Here is a 22492-nt window from a genome sequence, read left to right as displayed (position 1 = left end):
AGTTAGAAGACATCCAGTCTGCTACTCTGGACATGCATCCATGGACATTCTCTGACCATGAGCCCAGCCCCTTGGGGATGCTAACCATAATCTGCATATGACACCAGCCCTTATCCAGAAGAATGGATTACCATTGCGAGGGGTGCCACATACAGATTAAAAAGGGTGGGATTCAAGGAAAACCCCTATGAGACTCCAAAAGGAACAGAATAGGTGCCTGAGTGAAAAGATTTTAAGTTCACCCTTTGGGATCTCCCTGTCAGGAATGAGGACAGAAGGGCAAGTGCTTGATGAGAAATACCAAGACTCCGGTGTCTGTCCAGCAGCAGCGTAGGATAGATGTGTCAAATGCTGCTGACAGAACCAAGATAATTAGCACTACTCCCTGCCCTTCGTCCACCGTGCGCCTGATGTAATCCGAGGCTGAAACCAAGGCCATTTCTGTACCGTGATGCCTTTTGAATCCAAACTGTGAATCATTGAGCCAGGATCGCCGATCTGCAGTTTCCATAAGCTGCTTGTTGAGATGCAGTTCCAGGATTTTAGCTGGAACAGGGAGCAGGGAGATGGGACGATAATTCTTACAGTCCCTAGAGTCCAGATTGGGTTTCTTCAGACGAGGTCTTATGAAGGCTTGTTTCCAAGAATGAGGATAAATTCCAGAATGGATAATGATGTTCTTTAATTTACAGAGGGGTTCAGCTATGGCATCAGCAGCCATATGTAAAATTGCCGGTGGGCATGCCTTCATAGGAGAGCCTGAATGCGTTCTCATAAGATAATGTACAAGAAGAGGAGGCGTAAGGTCACAACATTTTGAGACACCTCTGTGTTCACTGTTGGGCATCAGTGGACCATCTTTGATAGGGCTGTTGACTGTTGGATTTATAATGGGCGTTTTTGACTCTAAACCAGTGTATATGTCAGTGGACTTATTTTGAAAAAAGGTAGCTAATTGATCGCAGAATGTTTGTGACAAGTCAGGTTCTGCCAAGGATTGGGAAGATGAGAGCTGTTGTAACAGCTGAAACAGTTCTTTGGTAGATTTTGAATTATCAATTACATGCGCACAGTACATAGATTTTTCTTTCGCAAGTGCACATTTATATTCCTTAACCCTAGCTTTATATATAATTCTGTCCTGATCCTCTAGGGTTTGTCTCCAAGCTCGCTCAGCATGACAACAGCATTGTTTAAAATGCCTTAATATGTCATTGTACCAAGGAGCTAAGGCGCGGCATTTTTTCTGAGTATATAATTTAGGAGGTGCCACTATATCCTTGACTTTCCAAAACAATCCCACATTGTCCCCAGCCTAAGAGACCTCCACTGACTGCCCATCCGGATAAGATCCTCATGCACGCCTTAAAAGCCCTCCATGGCCTAGGACCTGCCTACCTCAAACATTGACTGAACTTCCAATAACCTGCTAGACACCCCCGCTCCGCTTCAATCACCCTCACACACACCCCCATCCCCACAACCGTCCCAGCGATGGCTGTTTCCTTTCCTATATCGCTGCCAAGACCTAAAAACAACCTTCTCCTTCAGCTCCACACAGCCCCCTTGCTGGCAAACTTCAGAAAGAGACTAAAAGACCTGACTCTTGAATGGAGACCCAGGAACCAAGATACCCCTAGGGGTGACAGTGTTAATTGTTTCATTTTACAATATTTTAAAATGAATGCATTTAGAAATTGTTGAATTATTGTTTTGAATTGAATTGAATTATGTGTGCTGGGTGCCCTTCACATATGCTGCCAGGCCCCGGAGATGTGGTTACGGGGGCTAAAATCATCCCAAGGAGGGGGCTGCGTTCCCCCTTCCATTTAAATATGTTACCAGGCCTCAGGGGATGGTCTCCAGTGAAAAAGCAGCCCAGGTCCCCGTCCCCCTAAAATACACACTGGGCCCTTGAGAATGGGGTCCCCAGGACCGAAAGCAGCCCAGGGAAGGGCCCATGTTGACTGCCTTAGTGGATTGGCTACAGGGCCTGGCCACAGACCATGCCTTGTGGCCATCCCACCACTACGCACGATCAAAGACCATACACAGGATGGGGTTGGTTGCATGCAGGGGTTTGGATTAACGTATGGTAATTAAATATTACTTTACAATAAGAAATTCCCAGAAAAATGATACTGAACAAAACCAAAAGGGTATAGAGATGTTATAGTTAAGAATTAGCATTAAAAACACGTTCAAATTCACTCAAATAAAGGTTACAGGTACATTATAGTTTGGATATAGAATTAAAATATCTTAGAAATTCACAAAAAAAAAAAAAGATTACAGGGACGTTACCCCGCATATTACATCAGTCATGACATCTTATATGGTATAATTGATCATATCTCTGCAACATTTCCAGTAAAAGTATTGATGATAAAGCTGTGCATGGTGGGGTGGGAGTTATACTCACCTTAAGGCAAAAGTTAATGTTTCTTAAGATAACAATAACTGCTGAATTTCTATGGTTTTATATGTGCAATATCTGGACCTAATTATAATGCCCTGTAACCTTTTTTTTGTATCTATCTATCTATCTATCTATCTATCTATCTATCTATCTATCTATCTATCTATCTATCTATCTATCTATCTATCTATCTATCTATCTATCTATCTATCTATCTATCTATCTATCTATCTATCTATCTATGTGTGTGTATTAATGTTTGTTAATTGTTGTTTTTGAAGACTGTACATACATATATACTTTTCAATATAACTTATGAAAACATGTTTATCATAGTATGTACTCATTTATAATAAATTACATATGCTTCAATATTTAATTTTTTTTCAATAACAGAATATTTTTACATTATTTGGGCGATATTCTGTGGTTTACATATAAAGTTTGTAAACTCGATATCTTTGTAGACAATATTCTTGACACAATATTTCTGGAGTTAATTATTATGAGTCTCAATATTGCATCATATCGTTAACAAGGGAAGAGTGAGTTATGCCACATTGGGTAAGATCCTACGGCATATGCAATTTAAGTGTTACAGAAGTATTGGTGAGGGGAAAGACAGTGAGTTGAAGCTTATTAAGAGCAACAATACTGGGCATTATTGTCCATTGAGAAAGACGTTGTCAAAATCTGTTCACAAAAAGTGTTGTTAGAAAGTAGTCACAGAGACTTTATTAATACAGTAATATGGCATATCAAAGCATGGAAACCAATGAATAGAGTTTAATTGTGCTTTGTCACAGATTGAATTAGGCCCTTGATTAAGTGCCTGGTGTGCAAAATGCATTAGGAAACAATAAAAAAAATGAAATGAATGATAGAAGAATTGGCAGATTTAATAAATGGAAAATGAAAGTTTGATGGTTGTAGAGTGAAAGAAATGTATTATCAGAAAAATAAGAAACTGTGCTGTTTTTGCAAACAACAGGATAAAAGATTCCTTTGGGCAAAAGAAACCCATCAGTAGTGCTACTTAAACCTTAATCAAGAAAGTTTCTTAACATGAGGAAACTAAAAAAGATATAAATGGAAAACTAAGATGATAGTATATTTCTGCCTGTTGCCAGGGCACTCCACCTGTGCACTCATAAGTTTTACAAAAACATGAGTTATACTTTGAATTGAAAATAACCAAAAATAAATAATAAAGATTGGAAAGTGCTTCTGGCAACTCTTTAATTAGTACATATGAGCCCAGATTCTTAAGGTATGTCAGTCAGAAACGATATTCTATTCACTATTAAAGCCACTCATGAAAGTCAATACAAGTTAGAGTAAATTATAATAGAAATGTCATCCTGTATTATTTTCTTAATTGACAATTGTCTTGTCAAACTGGAAATTATAAGAGCTAAAAAGCCCTTCAGAGAATAAATTTGTACTGCCTCAAAACCACCAAAGCCTAACCATTTATGGACTATGGTGTACAGTTTCTCATCTTAAAATTCATTATAGCATATACATTTACATTATTATTACCCTGTCTTTTTGGTATCTAGGACCCATGATGCATAGAATTCATTTTCACTCTAACAATTTTTAGCACCATCTGAGGTGAAAGAGCGCTATTTGAGTATAACATTTTCTGATTAACTTTTCAATCTGGGCTTTCCAGCACAACTATAGATCCATTTTTAACCCTAACTATTGGTATTTGGTGGAGGGATCAATACAACCTCCTGGGACTGACCACTTACAACTCTTGCAAGCTTTACCACATGTAATTAATCTAGTCTAGTAAAAGATACATTTCACTGTGATTAAAAACTGGGGCGAAACTGAGAGAAATCATGAGGATGTCACATAGCACCATACATAACTGATACTATTTGTTACTGGAGACTCAGGGCCCAAATATGACTTTTGGTGCAACTGGAGTGGGCGGTACGGAACCGCCACGCTCCCGCTGTTTCAAATCTGTGGTCGGGCCGCCCGCCAGATTAGGACGTTACTCCTCTCTGGTGAGCTTTTTTTGGGTGTTCCCATGGCAGTGCTTCTTAAAATGGGCACTGCAATGGAATGCCAAAAACTGTTAAGTCCATGTCCATGCCGTGCAGAATCTGGTGTGCATGCACACAGGGGGGCACATGTGTGGCAATTGCCACACTTCCAGCCCTCACACCACAATTCAACATGCTTATTGTCTGGCATTCAACTAATGCACTGCAGACAGGCTGCATCTTCAGTTAGCTGATGTTATAGGTAGATTGGTAGTGGTTAAAGCCTGTCAAGGCTCTTTCATACTCTTCGCATTAATTCCTGAAAATATCCCCTGTTCACCTTTTCACGGCCCAGCATTATGATATGCATTGCTTCAGTAATTCCCACTTCCAGCTTCATCTTACACATTGTCCGTGTAAGAGGTTAGCAGATTTTTTGTTCAGACTTTTTAAAGGTAAAGATCAAACAGACCTCTTTTTGCTGATTATTCTAACCAGGTTGCAAAGTGATGGACCATCCAGGTTTGTGATGTAAGGTTGTAGTCTCAGAATCTCTCCATGATGCACCACTTCTGATTACACATATCACATTTGCTTTTAGCTCATATTGTATGCATTCTTTTGAGAGGTAAAGCCTGAATGGACCTTCTTTCTCTAGATCCAAATACTCTAAATTGGACTTACAGCACTGACTCCCTGTTTCCTGGTAATTTATTACAATCTGTTTATAGTTTTCAGCATCCATGCAGCAATCCAGCAGTTAGCTGAATGTATCTCTAGACTGATTTTAAATAATGTCTGATTGGCACATGGGATACCATGTCAGTGTTTTGATAGCTCTAACCAGGATATAACATGGGGGCCTCCCCAATTTCATGATCTCCAACATACACAAAACTGGTAATTCACATTATTCGTCTTCAACTTGGGTTTACCACTTCAGAAAGAACTCACAATTCTGAGCCACCTGGCATCATGTTCACCAACTCAGCGTCACCACCCCACATACCATGAAGGTTCATTTTCCAGCTACAATTTACCCATGACATCTCAACAGTTCCCAGATTTCAAACTCTGAATATTGGGTAGTAAATTTGAAACAAGACTCCATTGTGCAGGACCTGATTACTATGATTAGGACCGACGCCTGAACGGGACTTCCCAACCTGATTAAGATTACTTCAATCAGGAATCAAGAAGATAGGTCCCTTTGTCATGAATTAGGTGTGCATGAACTCAAACTCTTCATGTACAGGGTGATTAGTGATCATGGACCTTATTACAATCTTGGCGGACAGGGTTACTTCGTCACAAACCTGACGGATATGCCGTCCGCCAAATTAAAATTAAATAGGATATAATGGAATTTCAATTTGGCGGATGGGATATCCGTCATGTTTCTGATGGGGGAACCCTGTCCGCCGTAGTGAGTCACAGATTCTATGTCAGGACTCGAGGCGAGGATTATGCCTTCTTTCTCCACTTTATTCTCACAGCAGCGTAGAACAAACAAATCTACATTTCCCAAGGAATACAGGGAAAAGGTAGTAGAGAAGCAAATTGGCAATAACCAATCCAGAAGGATTACCAATGTCCAATCAGGGGCCAGTGAGCCCAACATAGTTCTCTGTCAGTGTCCCACCAACCCCTTTCTTCGCTGCTTCGCAACTAGAGATAAGTGCTCCTCCGTTTTTCTGTGAAGTACTGTGTGATTGTTATGGTTTATAGTGTATTTGCTTTTGTATACTATATTTGCCATTGTGTAATACTCTGCTTGTTTGAGTGACGTTCTGGCGCTGTTAGGTGCTCTAGACCGGGCTCTGCCCGCGGTGTGTGCGTTTGCCGGTCTCGCTCCGTGGTCCGCCTGCCGGCAGGTGGCGTGCGAAGCAGCCTTTGGCGCAGTGCGGCGTTTGTTGTGAGGAATTCAAATGCCGTGTGCGCGAAGCGTCATTCCGGAGCTCTGGCAGGGTGCCTTGTGGGTTTCGGAGTCGGTACCATTGTATTACTTACGCCTCTTTCGAGGTCCTGTATTAGCCGGAGAAGGCATTCTGAGGGACGCTGTGCGTGCCAGTCTTTGCCCTTGAGGGTTTTGTTGTTTGTTTGATTTGTGTTTTGCCAGCGCTGTCCCTGGGGCTAGAACCCCATTTGATTGCGGATTTCTGCCGCCCAAAGTGTAAGCTGACACCCAGCACTAAAATTTAAATTGTACCCTTGTGGGGCCAATCTGTCCACCTCCCATTCTGGTACCATAGAGTACTATGACGAATTCCCTGAGGAGGAGGACCCTCTTGCGGAAATGCCATTGGGAAATGCCTTTTATGAGGCTGTGGACTCGCCTATCTATCAGGCGGTGGATCAAGCAATCACCCCGTTGGAAGACAGGCTTTCTCGACAAATCACTCAGGCGTTTTCTCACCTAGAGCAGTGAACGGCTGCTGGCCCTTCCACCTCCGGGCCTTCAGACCCTAGCACCACTAGCCCCTCTCCAGCCAAACGTCCCCGAGAACCTGGGGTAGATGCGGACACTTACAAGCGTCTCCGTCAGGCGTTGGTTAGTAGCCAGAACTTTACGCCTGCTGGGAACCCTCCCCCTCCCATCCCAGTTTCCCAGTCTACTGACACAGGTGCGGCTGGTGATCCCGATTCTCCCGACCCTCCACGGCCTTGGCTACCCTCTCGGCCAACAGTTCCCCCGCCTCTTACTGCTGATATGTTGGATCTCAATGAGATCATCCACCCCCGCTCCTTGGGGTGGGTCCCTGCGGAGAAGGTAGCCGCATATGTGGCAGAGCATATTCACCGCCCTTTGGAAAAAGAGGCCCTCAGCTGCCTACAGGAGGATTGTCCTCGTCCGTATTTAGAGGGGAAGGTAGCCCTGACCCCAGAGATTGATCCCCGTATGTCCACATTCCTCCAAAAGTTCATTCATGACCCCAAAAAAGGGATTGATAGATCCTGGCGAGCTTGCCAGGACAAGCTCCTGGATGCTCTTGGCCCTGTTACAAAAATTCTGTATATGGTCGAGAAGGCCAAGTCATCTGGCTCCATTATTTCCCCGGAGGCCCTCTCCAGCTGGGCGCAGAGGGTTGTTGTCTTTTTGGGCAACGCAAACTGTGCTCTCTCCACCAAGCGCCCCCGGTCCCTCCTCATCAAGATTGACCCGAAGTTAGGGGACCTGGCGGACTCAGAGGCTGGTGCTGTGGCGCAAGGTGGCTTGTTTGGCGAGCCTTTTGTGAAAGAGCTTGGTAAATTCGTGAACACTTTCACATCACTGGACAGAGCCCAGTTCACCATATAAAAGATTTTTCCCTGTGTTTTTCGCGGGACCAGCCGAGGTAGGGGCCGCTCGGGCAGTCGTCAACGCTCTCAGGGCAACCAGCGAGGCTTCGGTCAGTACCATGACCAGTCCCGTTTCGGTAACTTTTACCCCACACGAGGATGTCGTGGGAAAGGAAAAGGCTTCCGTGGAGGATCCTCCACCTCTAACTCTGGTGAGTGTTCTCCCATAGGGAGGAGGTTGGCAAATTGTTAGCACGAATGGTTGTCTCTGACACACGATGCGTGGGTTCTCCAGATGGTACAGGAGTTCCACATAGAGTTTATGGGACTTCCGTTGCAAAGGTCCAGACCTCGACTCATCCAGTTTTCCGCACAAGACGCGGCCTTGGTGGAGGAGGAGTTGGCTTCCCTCCTTCGCAAAGGTGCTATTTCCCTTACTTCTCTGCACCCCAGAAGTTTTTTAAGCAATCTTTTCTTAGTAGACATGCCGGACGGAGGCAAACGTCCGGTGATAAACTTGAGCGACTTCAACCAATGGCTAGTTTATCGCCATTTCAAAATGGAGGGGATTCACCTCCTTCGAAACATTCTTCGTCCCCTGGATTGGATGGTTCGTTTGGACCTCAAGGACGCCTATTTGGTGATTCCCATTTTTCCGCCCCACAGGCGGTTCCTTCAGTTCGGTTGGCGACACCTCATCTACGAGTTCACGGCTCTTCCATTTGGTCTCTCTTCGGCCCCTTGGTGCTTCACCAAAGTCCTCAGGCCAGCGGTGGAGTTTTTGAGAGCCCGAAGGGTCAGAATGATCGTCTATCTTGACGACATGCTTTTGATGGCTTCTTGCCCTCGGCTTCTGATTTCGCAGCTTCGGATGACTGTCTCCATCCTTCAGGACCTGGGTTTCGTGATCAACGAGAGCAAATCTCTTCTTTAGCCTGACCAGTCTCTTACCTTCTTGGGGTTCGTCATAGACTCCACAACCTCTACTCTCAGTCTTCCTTCCAGGAAAATAGCCAAAATTTGAAAAGAGTTGCAGCGCGTCCTGACCACTTCCCACGTTTCCCTTCGCCAGCTGGCCCAGGTTGCAGGGCTCTTGTCGGCTTCCATTCAAGCCATCTTTCCGGGCCTGCTTCCCTACAGGGCTCTTCAACGCCTCAAAGCATTTTTCCTCCGGAAAGGGTTTCCATACTCTCACAAAGTCCGGTTGACAGCAGAAGCGACAGCCGAGATGCAATGGTGGCTGGACCTCATGGAGGCCTGGAATGGCCGCACGATCTTCGGTTCGCCCCCCGATCTGGTGATCGAGTCCGAAGCCAGCAGGCAGGGCTGGGATGCCCGGTGTGGCGATTTGTCTACAGGCATCGGGCCCGATTCACAGAACAAACTTAAGACAAAATCCTAAACTTAGTACCATTTTGGTATTCACAGAATGCACTTACTACTTCTGGTATTCACAGAATGAACTTACTACTTTTGCGATTCACAGAATAAACTTACTACTTTTGCTATTCACAGAATGGATTTAAGACTACTAATTTTACGTGCGCACTCGGGCCGGAAATTCTGGCCCGGAGGCGGAGCTTCCGGCCCGGAGGCGGAGCTTCCGGCCCAGAGGTGGAGATTTAAAATCTCCGCCACTGGCCGGAATCCCCACCTCCGGGCCGGAAGCTCCGCCTCCGGCCCGGAAGCCCCGCCTCCGGGCCGGAAGCCCCGCCTCCGGGCCGGAAGCCCCGCCTCCGGGCCGGAATTTCCAGCCCGAGTGCGGACGTAAAGTTAGTAGTCTTAAATCCATTCTGTGAATAGCAAAAGTAGTAAGTTTATTCTGTGAATCGCAAAAGTAGTAAGTTCATTCTGTGAATACCAGAAGTAGTAAGTGCATTCTGTGAATACCAAAATGGTACTAAGTTTAGGATTTTGTCTTAAGTTTGTTCTGTGAATCGGGCCCATCTTGTGGTCACCTGAAGAACGGAAGATGCATATCAACTGTCTGGCCGCGAGACTCGGTGCAGTCCTGCATCCTTCTGAAAATGGAAAACGTCTCCGCGGTGCGTGATGTCAATCAACTGGGAGGTGCCAGGTCAACAGCTCTCTCAGACCTGGTGGCGAATTTTTGGCAGCATTGCCTGGACAGTCAAATCTCCGTCACAGTGGAGTACCTGCCGGGCCGCGACAACATGGAAGCGGACTTCCAGTCTCGCCATTTCTGGGACTCCAGCCTTTGGAAGCTGGATCCGTCAGTTTTTGCGCAGTTGAACAACCTTTGGGGTCCTTTTTCAGTGGACCTGTTTCCATCGAGGCTGGATCACCAACTTCCGCGGTTCTCCAGTTGGAGACCGGATCCGTGTGCGGCAGCCACGGATGCATTCCTCTGGGACTGGAGACTGGAATAGGGTTATGCGCTTCCTCCGTTCGCCATGATCACGCGGGCTTCGACCCAAGTCCGCAGGCAATCGGCAGATCTGGTACTGATTACCCCTCTCTGGAGGTCTCAAATCTGGTTTCCGGTTCTTCTGGAACTTTTTTGGGATTTTCCAATCCTACTCCCCCCCCCGCTCCACGTCTTCTCATGAGCCCGGATGGGATTCCCCATCCTCTGGTGGTGCAGGGATCGCTATTGCTCACGGCATGGCGGATTTCAGGGGCAGATGGGAGGCCCCAGGACTTTCGCAAGAGCCTGAGAGTCTCATCTCCAAGGCTTGGGCTGACAGTACAGTCAAGAGATACAAGTCCACATGGGGCAGATGGTCCCGTTGGTGCTTGCAACAGAGTTTTGATCCCATGGTCGTCAACATTGTTCACGTCATGAACTTCTTGGCTCAACTCGCTTTGGACGGTCTGGCGTCCTGCTCCATTAACACATTTTGGTCGGCCATCTCCTCTGGCCACTTGCCTATCCAGGGAACCCTTGGTCTGCAGGCTTCTACGTGGTATTCGTCATTCGTTGCCACGGAGCCGCGCTACTCTGCTCTGTGGGACATTAATAAGGTTCTCAACGCGTTTCTTTCCTGGCAGCCTAACAGGTTTCTTTCCAGAAAAGAGCTTTCAGCTAAACTGGCCATGCTTCTCTGCCTTGTGTCTTGCAGGCGGGTTTCAGATGTCCGGGCTCTCGACATTTCCGGGAGGATGTTCACCCCTGAGGGGGTGACTTTCACGTTGCTTCGTCGTACCAAATGCCATGCCAGGGTTATCTCCTATCCGGAGTTCCCAGACTCTCCGAAACTATGTGTTGTGCAATGCCTCAAAGCCTATGAAGAGATGACGGAACAGTTCCGGCCTCCAGGGGAGCGTCAGCTCCTTATTGGGCTCCGGAAACCCTTTAAGGCGGATTCCTCCCCCACCATCGCTAGATGGGTTCGTTGGATGATGCAGGAGGCGGGCATTAGTCTTCGCCTCTTCAAAGCGCATTCAGCGTGGGGGCTATGGCCTCTAAAGCCTTTGACCTGGGTGCCCGGTTGGAAGATATCCTCAATGCGGCCGATTGGTCCTCGGATTCTACCTTTAAGAGGTTTTATTTTAAACCTGTGCTGAATTTGGCTCAATTGGTTGTGGCAAGCTTTGAACAAGCATAATCCTCGCCTCCTGTCCTGACCTAGAATGAAAACTTTCCTAGCTATCGTAACGGAAAGTTTCAATTCTATTAAGGACTCGGAGGTGAGGATTATCCCGCCCTACGCTCCTGGAGGAGACCCCTCCCCGAATTGCAGTAAGTACTTGTTTTAAAAAGTTGTTTTTTGACTATGCTGTGTTACTTGCTGTTTCAATGACTGCTACTTTTTTCCTGGCAGGTTTTCAGTAGTGGTTCCTCTGGGTAATGTTCTCCCTGTTGTTTCAGGTTCAGAGTCCCAGAAGCAAGATGCCTAATGTGCCTAAGGTTCCTGTCATCGCGCTCAGAAAGAGGAACATGGGACACTGACAGAGGACTATGTTGGGCACGCTGGCCCCTAATTGGACATTGGTGCTCCTTCTGGATTGGTTATTGCCAAGTTGTTTCTCTACTACCTTTTCCCTGTGTTCCTTGGGAAATGTAGTTTTGTTTGTTCTACGCTGCTGTGAGAATAAAGTGGAGAAAGAAGGCATAATCCTCGCCTCCGAGTCCTTAATAGAATTGAAACTTTCCATTACGATAGCTAGGAAATGTTTCATTCTACTGTTTTATGATATGAGGCTTGCGGCCTGTACAGAAGTAACGAATTGTAAGTCTATGATTCTGTTTCTAATTTGGCCATTCAACTTTGGCTCCTGTGCAAACGCCCATTTGCAGAGGGATCAGAATTGAATTATGTGTTGTGTGGTAATGACTAAAGCCTGCAGTTTTTCCTAGTTACATGTCTGCACATTAAACCTTCTAAAATTTACTAGGTGAAAACATGAAGTTATTACTGGGATTTGGTGACTGCATTCCTCATTTTCATGACTAAAACTTGAAACTGAAGGTGTCTACCGCACAGGGCGAATACTGCACTCTGTTGTGTCACTATTACCTTTTTTTGTAAATACCGCTCCTCATCTTGACCACAAGTAAATGTGGCCTATCATGGTGAAAACAAACTGGAGCTTTATACTGCTTAATATTTGTGTTTTTTATGGAATATTGTTTTCAGTTTTATAAGTTTTTATAAGTGATTAATTTACTTTATCCAGGTATACTTTAAGTGAACTATTTAATTTATCTATGTTAATAACTATTGCTCCATATGTGCATAAATTTAGTAAATTAATGTAGATTTTATTCGAATGAGCCATTGAATGTGATTTAGATGTAGCTGCTCAGAGGACAGCCAACTTGTTCTCACTATGTATTCTATGAATTTGCATCATGAATATTTAGGTTGTAAAATGTATTCCAATAATGGCTTATTTTTCTCGGTTGTATTGATGATTTATGTGACCAATTTGAATTAGACTACTATCACTCAATAGGATCTAGCAATTTAAAATTAGTATAAAGTACATGCCATACCAAACTGCTAATGTGTTCGACACACTTAAGACCATATTATTAACTTTAAAGTGACCCAAATTAAAAAAAATAATAACGGAGGAGCAATGATGGAAAGATAATGATTCCAGTATTGACTCGATGCGAATAAACTATGTGTTTTTGGAAGTGAAAGGCCCCAAGAAGGAAACAGTATAACAGTTCAATTTTTTTTGCGTTCTTATATGTTCCTATTGCAATTGATTTTGTTAGCAAATTAAAGAGGGCCTATAAAGTACATTTTATATATTGTTTTCATTTGTATTGTAAGAATACAAAATATATCTGCCATTTTATTCATATATATAAACAAATTTTACATAGACCAAAGGGTGCTAAGCAACATAGTATGTTGAGCTTTCTCTTTATTTCACTACTTGTGTTTCTAAATATTGGATTTCATTCAGTGTTTAATTTGTTAAAAAAGAAGTGAAGAGGCCCCAAGTTTTTCTAAGTCACCTGTAACAAAGGGTAAGGAATGGCAGGGTTGCTATATAACTAGGGTGCAGCAGAGGTTTGTGCAAGTAAGCGCCATGGGGCTGGTAGGGGGGATGTCGACAGACGACAGCACAGCATTTTTATTTCTTTTATTTTCCCTATTCCGTGTTCTGTTGACTTACCCCCATCTACCCTCTTTTTGCTGGTATTAGGATTGAGTGTGCAGTGGCACTATGGTTGAGTGCCTCAATATATACTTTTGGCCTTAAAATGATATTGGCAAAATTGATATTAGCCAATTACACTATTCTTGCAAGGCCACAGTAGATGGTGCAGAAATGTGAACTACTGATGTCTACTACCATCATATTCACCCAGGTCCTCAGAAGACTCCAGACCACAAAGAATGCTGCAGCCAGACGCATCCTGGACCTCCCAAGATGAACCCACATTGCCCCCACCTGAGAGATCTCCACTGGCTCCTCATCCAGAAAGGATGCCAGTTCAAGACCCACACGCACACCTACAAAGCCCTCCATAGACTAGGACCTGCCTACCATAACCATCGACTGAACTTCCACCAACCCGCTAGATACCTCCGCTCCTCTTCATTCACCCTCGCACACATCCCTCACATCCGTCGCAGTAGTGGGCTCCCTCTCCTACATCACTGCCAAGACCTGGAACAACCGTCCCCTCCAGCTCCGCACAGCCCCCTTGCTGGTAGACTTCAGAAAGAGATTCAAGACTTGGCTCTTCAATGGAGACATATCACCCAGATACCCGTAGAGGTGACAGTCTTGCACTTTACAAATGCTGTTTGTTTGTTTGTGACAGGAAAGTTAAAAGTCATATGTGGAAGACAGTGTGTATTTACACCAACCACATATAGAGTCAGCAAAAATAGATGTCTTCCTGGAGCACGGCTGTAGACTGGTTGAGATGCAGCTTAAAGGAAATGCAGGAACACCTGGCAAGAAAAATAGCCTTCGACCTGGAGGAAAACCTAATATATATTTAGAAGCCACCCCTAAAGTCTAGCTTTAGACAAGGTGTTTAATGTATATAAAAATAGTGCCACACTATATATTTTAATGGTGTGCCCTCACAGTGACTGAGGGGCATATGTATGAAAGGAAAAATTAGTCGCAAACGCTGCGAATCGCTAAAACAGCGTTTACGACTGATTTTTCGCAATTTCATATGTATGACACACTTCCACACAGAAAACTAAGAAATCGCTAAATTAGCAATTTCTTAGGCTGCGCAAAATGTAAACTGCGATTATCCGTGCGAATACTCAATTTGCGATTTCTTAGCTTAGCGAAAATCGCTAACAAGAAATCGCAAACTAAGAAATCTCAAGCACATGTATAAAAAAGTCGCAAATTGCGATTTTACGAAATTCGCAATTTAAGAAATCGCTATTAACACCAATTGCATGCAGGTGGTAAACTGGTGCAAGGTACTTAAACCACCCCACAATGCAACAGACCCACCCACAATGGCAGCAATGTTCGTGATAGCCAGGAGGCTGCGTATTCGGGCCCTTGCTCAGAGGAGAATGAGACAGGAACGTATATTCAGGCTGCGCATCCCTCTGTTCCAGCACACTGAAGAGGACATCTATGACAAGTACAGACTGCACCCACAGACCATAATGGACCTGATTGAGGAGCTGAAACCCTACTTGGAGCACCCTACACGCAGGACACAAACAATTCCCACACATGTGCAGGTCCTGTGCTCCCTGCACCTCCTGGCGTCAGGAAGTTTTCAACGGGTAATAGCAGAGGTTGGTGGGGTGTCACAGAGTGCACTTTCGCGTTTCTTCCATGCCTTCCTAGATGACAGAGTCTCTCACATCACATTTACTTCCCCTCCACCCAACAGGCATTACAGCAAACAAAGCTGGACTTCTACCAGATTGCACGTTTCCCCCACGTCATTGGCTGCATCGACGGGACCCATGTGGCCATCACACCCCCAGCAGCAACTGAATATGTCTACAGGAATCGGAAATGCTACCATTCCCTCAATATACAGATTGTGTGCAACGCAAAGTATCTCATCACAGACATCGTACCCAAATACCCCGGCAGTACACATGACTCTTTCATCTTCAGACACAGTGGAATACACAGACGTCTGAGTGCTGGAGAGTTTGGGGAGGGGTACCTGCTAGGTAAATACATGGCACACATCAATACATCCACTACATCACTTGAGGGGGGGGGGCATTGACTTACCTATTGTGTTTGTCCATGCAGGTGACAGTGCCTATGCAGTGCGCGACTTCATCCTGACCCCATATCTGGATCCTGCAAATGCAAGTGAGATGAGCTACAACAGGGCACACAGAGCTACACGCTGCATCATTGAGCGTACCTTTGGAATCCTGAAGAGCCGCTTCAGGTGCCTGCATAAAAGTGGAGGCGCACTGCAATACAGCCCTGAGACCTGCTTTAAAATCGTGGCAAGCTGTGCAATGCTACATAACATGGCAATGAGGAAAGGCACGACAATTGATGTGACCGATACAGACACATCAGATGACGAGCGCCCTGCTCCCCCTGCTCCCCCTGCCAGACCTGCAGCAGGAGTTGGGGCAGCTGCTGGACGCCAGAGACGGACAGAGATCACACAAAACTACTTCTAGGTGAGTAATGATGAAATGAGACGACAAAGCTTGATGATGTGTGAAGTGTTTATTCACACTTCACATTAAAGAAATAGTAGCTGTGCCCAGCACATGTTGTGCATACAGTACAGGTAAGGCACAAGTAATTGTGCAAACAGCATTTTCGGGTTCATGCACCCGTGTTGCAGTGAGTGTCCCCGCACATGTTCACCTCCTTCGGTGACGTCCAGGCTGAGTGCCCCCCATGGTGTTCCCTTGGCCTGCACCCTGTCTGGCACTGCGCCGTCTTTACCCTGGCAAGGTGGGAGTGAGGCTGCTCCGACTTGAGGTGTCCTCACTCTCGGCAGAGGCCATGAGTGCGCTGGCACCAGCATTGGCTGTCTGCAGCTGCTCCACAGCAGTGGTTACCTGCGCAAGCCCTCGGGCAATATCCTGGCAGCAGTGTGCCATCTCGACCTGCATTGTTACGCTTCTGCGTGTGAGGGTGCTGGTGGTGGTGCAGAGGCGGTTCACCGCCTTTGTGTAATTGTGTAGGCGTGCATTGGCACGTCGGCCAGCCCTGTCATTGGTGGCTTGGGTGTGCCTCAAAGTGTCACAGAGCTCATGGATCGCCCCTGCCATGGCCACAAAGCCCTCCCCCATGTTCTTCTGTTCCTTGTGTATGCGGCATAGCTGCTGATTAATTGACCGCAGTGCTTTGCTTTGCAGGCGCTGTTCCTGCGGCATGCTCTGTTCCAGGCCTGAGAACACGGACCCTTCTGCTTTAGTCGCAGTGCTGCTCCTGGGCCTTGATCTGGATGTCTCCTGTGGTCTACTCCTTGGCGTTTGTGTGTCATGAATGGGCATGTGTGACACACCCTGACTCCCCTCTGTCCTGTCGGTGTCATCCTCTGTGGCAGGTAATTCGTCCTCAAATGGAGGCAGTGGGGGCACATGTGCGCGCTTCCTGCGCTGGATTGGCTGCTGCTCAGTGTCATCGCTGGAGTCCTCAGGGTGTGCAGGCTCCTCTCCCTCTGCGCTGTCTTCTTGTGCCATGCCATGTGCTGTGGATATCAAGGGGACTACATGAGTTTGTGTTATTGTCTGCATGTGGCAATCAATAAAGTTCCTACAGTTTTTTTTGGCTAACCTCTGACACTGTATCATTCACTTATCCCCAACCCACATGTTGCATGTAATTTCCTTAGTCTCATGAACACACAGTCAGACACAGTACTACGAGTCCCATGATGCATTGCTGGGTGTGCTGTAAGACCTGGCCTGGATTGACATTTTGGGAGTTTACTATGCACATTTGGGGAAGTGTGCATGGGATGGGGAGGAGTGCAGATGGATTTTGCATGCATCTTACCTTGACTGCTGGATGCAGGGTCGGAGCTGTCTATGTCAGCCACACCACTAACGCTCTCAGGCAGGAGAGTAGACTCCACGAGCTCCTCATGGGGGGTTGGCTGCTCTGCAGTGGATGGTCCTCCTCCAGTCTGATTTGCGTCCTTCAGTCTGGCTGCCACCCTCTCCTTGGACCTCTGGCGCATGTCGTACCACCGCTTGCACAGCTCTTCAATGGTACGTGTGGTGACTCCCACTGCATTCACCTTATTCTGTATTTCTAGCCAGATTTTCCTCTTCCTCGCCTCTGGGACACGCAGTGCCTTCTTGCCGTAGAGGAGCTCATGGCTGCAGACCATCTCCTCAATGAAGACTTCCTGCTCCTTTTCAGAGAACTTATGTTTTCTCTTCGTTTTCTCTGCATCCTTGCCCTGCTGTTGTTTGGTGGAATCCATTGCTGGTTGCACTCTCCTGGCATGCCTCCTCACACTCCCCAAGCAGCCTCTGGGTGTAGCTCAGGTGAGCAGGTGCAGGAAATCACTCCAGTTTCCTGTTTGTGATGTCATCAGGCTGCACCTGGCTAGCGGATTCCCGTTTTTGCGATTTCTTAATTAGCGAATTTCGCTATTAAGAAATCGCAAAGCGGGTGTCTGAGAATTATTTGCGATTTTTAAGAAATCGCAATCGCTTTGCGATTAATTTTTTACATCCCGTTTAGCGAATCTGAATTTGCGAATCGCAAAATATCGCCAATTAGGATTCGCTAAACGGGAGTTTGATACATATGCCCCCGAATGATTAGCGCAGCCTTTGACATGGTCAATCATGATCTTTTGTTAAATCGGTTGGAGGATCTGTGTATAGTAGGGGTAGTTTTACCCTTTTTAGATCCTTTCTTTCAGAACGAAGCCAGACTGTGTCTTCAGGGGATTTCACATCTAAAGCACATTCTTTACCATGCTGAGTTTCCCAAAGCTCCTCAGTGAGTCCAACTCTTTTCAAAATGTATGTTACACCGTTGGCTGCCCTGCTGAAATCTTTTGGTTTATCTATCGTCTCAAAAGTGAATGACACACAAATTGTGGTCTCCTTTCTAAGAAAGGTCCTGACATTAATCAGACATTCCAGAACTGCATGCAGGGGGTTGCTGCATGGATGGATGCAAATTTTCTTAGACTTGATTCTGCAAAAACAGAGGTCATTCTATTTGTGGAAAACAGCCCCTTTTGGAATTCCTTCAAAATTTGGGAACTGCTCCCAGTTCTAGTGAAAAAGGTAAAAAACCTGTGGATCCTGATTGACAATAAATTGACTTATAAAGAACAAGTCAACAAGGTAACTTCTGGAGCCTTCTTTATGGTCCTTTGCCTTGTAATGTTCAAGTTGGACTACTGCAATGGACGATATGCAAACTTGCATAGAGCCCCCTTGAAAAAGCTGCAGACTCAGCGGGAAGGCTTCTGATGAAAATCCTGTGGTTCGAGATGGCCTCACAGACCTTCGTGAGCCTTCATTGGCTCCCTGTGCTTTAAAGGATTTGTTTTAAAACACTTTGCATTACATATAAGGCACTTCTGGGATGAAGTCCCGCCTTCTCAAAAGAAAAACTCAGGTGCTACGTCCCTAACAAGCCTCTTAGATCCTGCTCAGTTAGTAAGCTGGTTGTGCCACCATTCAAGCTCTCTTTATGGAGAGGCATGACCATTGTGATCTGCATAACTCAAAATTGGATGTGGTGGAGGGTGGGGTTTGAGGCTCTAGAGTCTCACTGCTTGGCGAAAGTAAAGAGTGACAGATTGGTCGTTTGTATATGTGGTGACCCTCTCTATATCCATTTTCTCTAATATCTCTGCTTTCTAATATTTTATTATCTCTACTGTAATCATGGGCAAAAGAAAGTCAATAGACAGCAGGAATGGGGAGGCTTGGGCCAAAAACACGAAAGCTAAACAGGCTCACAAGTCTGCAGTAAGCAATTGCGTCCTGTACCGGATTGACAACCTTCTAGTTGAATATGAAGGTATACTCACTCTTCCCATTCCACTGGACTGGACAGCATCAGCTGCTCATCCCACAGATTCAAAACCGAGCTTGACAAAAAGAATTCCCCAAATGTTTAATAAACCTACCACACGTAATGCAAACACGGTGCCTGTTGGTCATAAATTAGCGTCCTCCACTGTAGATGTAATTAATCCAGGACAGCTCGCAACATCTTTGGCTATCCCCGTCCCAGGTCCTCCAGCCATTGATCTCACTCTAACTAATCAATTTGCCCCGTTAATGAATTTAGATTCAATCCAATTAGGAGAAATGGGTTAGGAGAAGTGTTTAGTTGTTCTGGAAACTGGGGGAGACGAGGAGTCAAGGACTGGCGATAGAGCTTGCTTGGGTGACGAGGTCCTTCAGAACATCTAGCATGCCTTGACGTTGCTGCATCTAGAATTATAGCAGACCTATTGACAGAAGTTAAATGGTTGAATTCTGCTGTTCAGGCTCTCACTGAACAGGTTACTTCGTTCTCTGATTCAGACCCCCATTCCGCACCCCAGCCTACCTTGCACATGCTTAAGCCACTCTCCCTTGGAACAGCCCCCCCATCCTCAATTGGGCCAATATTCTACAAGCGCTACTGCCAGACGCACCTCAAGGACCTTAGACTTTTTTGCGGCCCATAACACACGAACACATGCTCCCTATAGCAGGTTGCCTCACCAAGGATTTGTATCATCCACTACCAGTCCCTTGCCACCTCCTAGAACCAACAAAGGCACAACAAACTCCACAACAAATTCCAAAAGCAGATGTGAACAGATTTGGTTGCCCCCCAAATGCATCTATCTGACCCACGTGCAAAAACTCCCCCCTCACGCTAAATATGAAGGCGAGGACTCATTAATTAATACGTCAATTCTCTGGATTCGTAATGTAAGTGGTTGCCATTCAGTCATACGGGAAGATGTATTGCGAGTTAAAAGGCTAACCCGCCCCAACATCCAAACAGATTGTACAGAACTTCTCTTAGCTGATGGAAATGTGGGCCACAATCTGGTAGCCCTGGAAGCCAGAGTGAGTTCCCCGAACCCTACTGGCATCAAGTTCATGTACCGACCATTTCAATCTTTACCTGTACGATCGCTCATTACACACTCCACATACACTTGTCCAAGTTCTGATTCCATTTTAGCAATTATTGATTGACTCAATTTACAAAACATCCCCATATGCATTCAGTCACACATGGCAACTTCTAATTCCACAGTCATTGCAACAACCCACGACAGACACCATATTGGTACCTCTGTGCTATACCCCCAATTTCATGTTTTTGCAAACGAGAATGAGCTGTTGTCTGATAAAGAGATGCCTGGCGAAGGAACTTTGTTTGTACAATCAACTCTGTCTGATGAACAATAAGGGGTGGCAAACACTAATACTCATTCTACCCTTACAAAGGAGCCAGAAAATCCTAGTAGTCTCAATTTGGTTTCTTGGAATGTGGCAGGGGTAAGGTATAAAATGTCCCTTAGGTAAGGGATATCATTTCATAGAGACGTTTGATGTTTGTATTTTGCAAGAAACCTGGACCACCACTTCAGTATACATCTCTGGCTATCTTACATTCCACCCTGCACCTCGCAATAATTTAGGTCACCCATCGGGGGATTGCTGATCTGGGTGAAAACTGCACTTCATTGTACAGTACGGGAGCTTGTGACTAACGTTCCTGATAGTTTGGCTATTCAAGTCAGGGGATCGAATTGTATTGCAATGGACTTTATTAATATTTACGCTCCGGGAACTAGAGCAGGCAATAGGTCAACTAGCCTCCAAGAGCTGGTGGAACTACTGGACAACAGAGGCCCCACGCCTTCACTGGTTGTAGCCGGCGACTTTAAAGCCACCTTTGAACCTGTCGACAAGGAGGATTTATGTGGGGGAAGAGAGGAAGACGAGGTGTGGCTTGTTCCTCACCTTGATTTGCTCCCTATCAAAAAATGGTCACAAGTAGCCCTCTTGCCCAATGCATTCACTCGAGTTCTGCCTCAGGCCAGCTAATGGCTGTACAATATCTGCTAAAAATGGGGCCAACACATTCAATCGAACCACCAACCTAAGTTGTCTAGATTATTTTCTTTTGGATCTGAGAATGGCTACCCCCAGTGAGCGGCCATTTCCCATGTGGACAGTGCTCCGTGTGCAATCTGACAGAGACCACTAAAACCATAGAACCAACACCTCAGTTGATCTGGACAATGAGACAACATACTAATTGCAACACGGCTCATGCCATTTATATGATTACATGCCCTTGTAATCTCAGATACATTGGCATGCCGTGTCGCAAAGTCAAACAAAGAATTTGCGAACACAGGAGTAACGTGAAGTGTAAACGAGGAACAACAAAAATGAGAAGTCACTACATTGACCATCCACACAGCGTGAACGATCTCAAATGGATTATACTTGAAACTTTAACTTCCAAACCGTTCAACGCAGAGAAGTTACTTTTTGAAAAGGAACAAAGGTGGGTGCACCGTTTAAAGACTAATCAAAATGGACTTAATGATGATATACCTTGGATGAATGTCTAGCAAAACCGGACATCACCAAGCAAACATATATAAGCCATCTCTTTCTATACGTTTTCAATTGGGCTAATACAACTTTATTTAATTTTTTGCTTCCATTTGGAACAAAAGTGATATTACTGATGCGATACTGATCGTTTACTCATGAACGATATATCCTGAATTGGCAGCTTTTAACATCTCCTCTCAGATAAAGTTCCCTTCATGATGATTCGATCACCTATCCACCATTACACACTCATCGTTGCATTAACACAATGAGTCTTTCTTCTATACACCCCAAGGCTTACTTAATCCCGCCTCCCGAGTCTTCCCTGTGAACAGGAAGACAGCGTCAGCACAAGTCGTGCCCGCCACTAACCCGCGGTAGGAAGAACCATCATGAGCCTTCGCAGGAGACACGTAAAGTTATTCCTCTTTAGTCAAAGTTTCTAAACTGTCATTTTTCCTTATTTTAACAGTAAATACGCACCCCTGTTTGCCCCAACGAAGTTCGGAATTCGAACCTCGAAGGTACGCGCTACCACGCTATATGCCTTCTCTCGCGCTCACCATTTATTGAGGCACCGGGGCTCCTAACTTGCACACCTTGATAATAATAGTCCTCACATTAGTTATTGTCCTTTAGTCCGAGAGGGTAGCCTGTGGACATATTATGCATTACATACCTGTGTCCCAGAACTATGACGCATTAAGTATCACTTTGGACTATCACTCTTAACGATATAGAAACGACCCCCAACCATCTTTTTAACTAGACTCGGCAAACATAATGCAGTGAGAATTTATTGCGTGCCCTTTATTAATCATGTT

Source organism: Triturus cristatus, chromosome 2_2 (genome assembly GCF_964204655.1).
Source record: "Triturus cristatus chromosome 2_2, aTriCri1.1, whole genome shotgun sequence".
In the NCBI taxonomy this organism is placed as follows: domain Eukaryota; kingdom Metazoa; phylum Chordata; class Amphibia; order Caudata; family Salamandridae; genus Triturus; species Triturus cristatus.
This window is presented reverse-complemented; position numbering follows the sequence as displayed.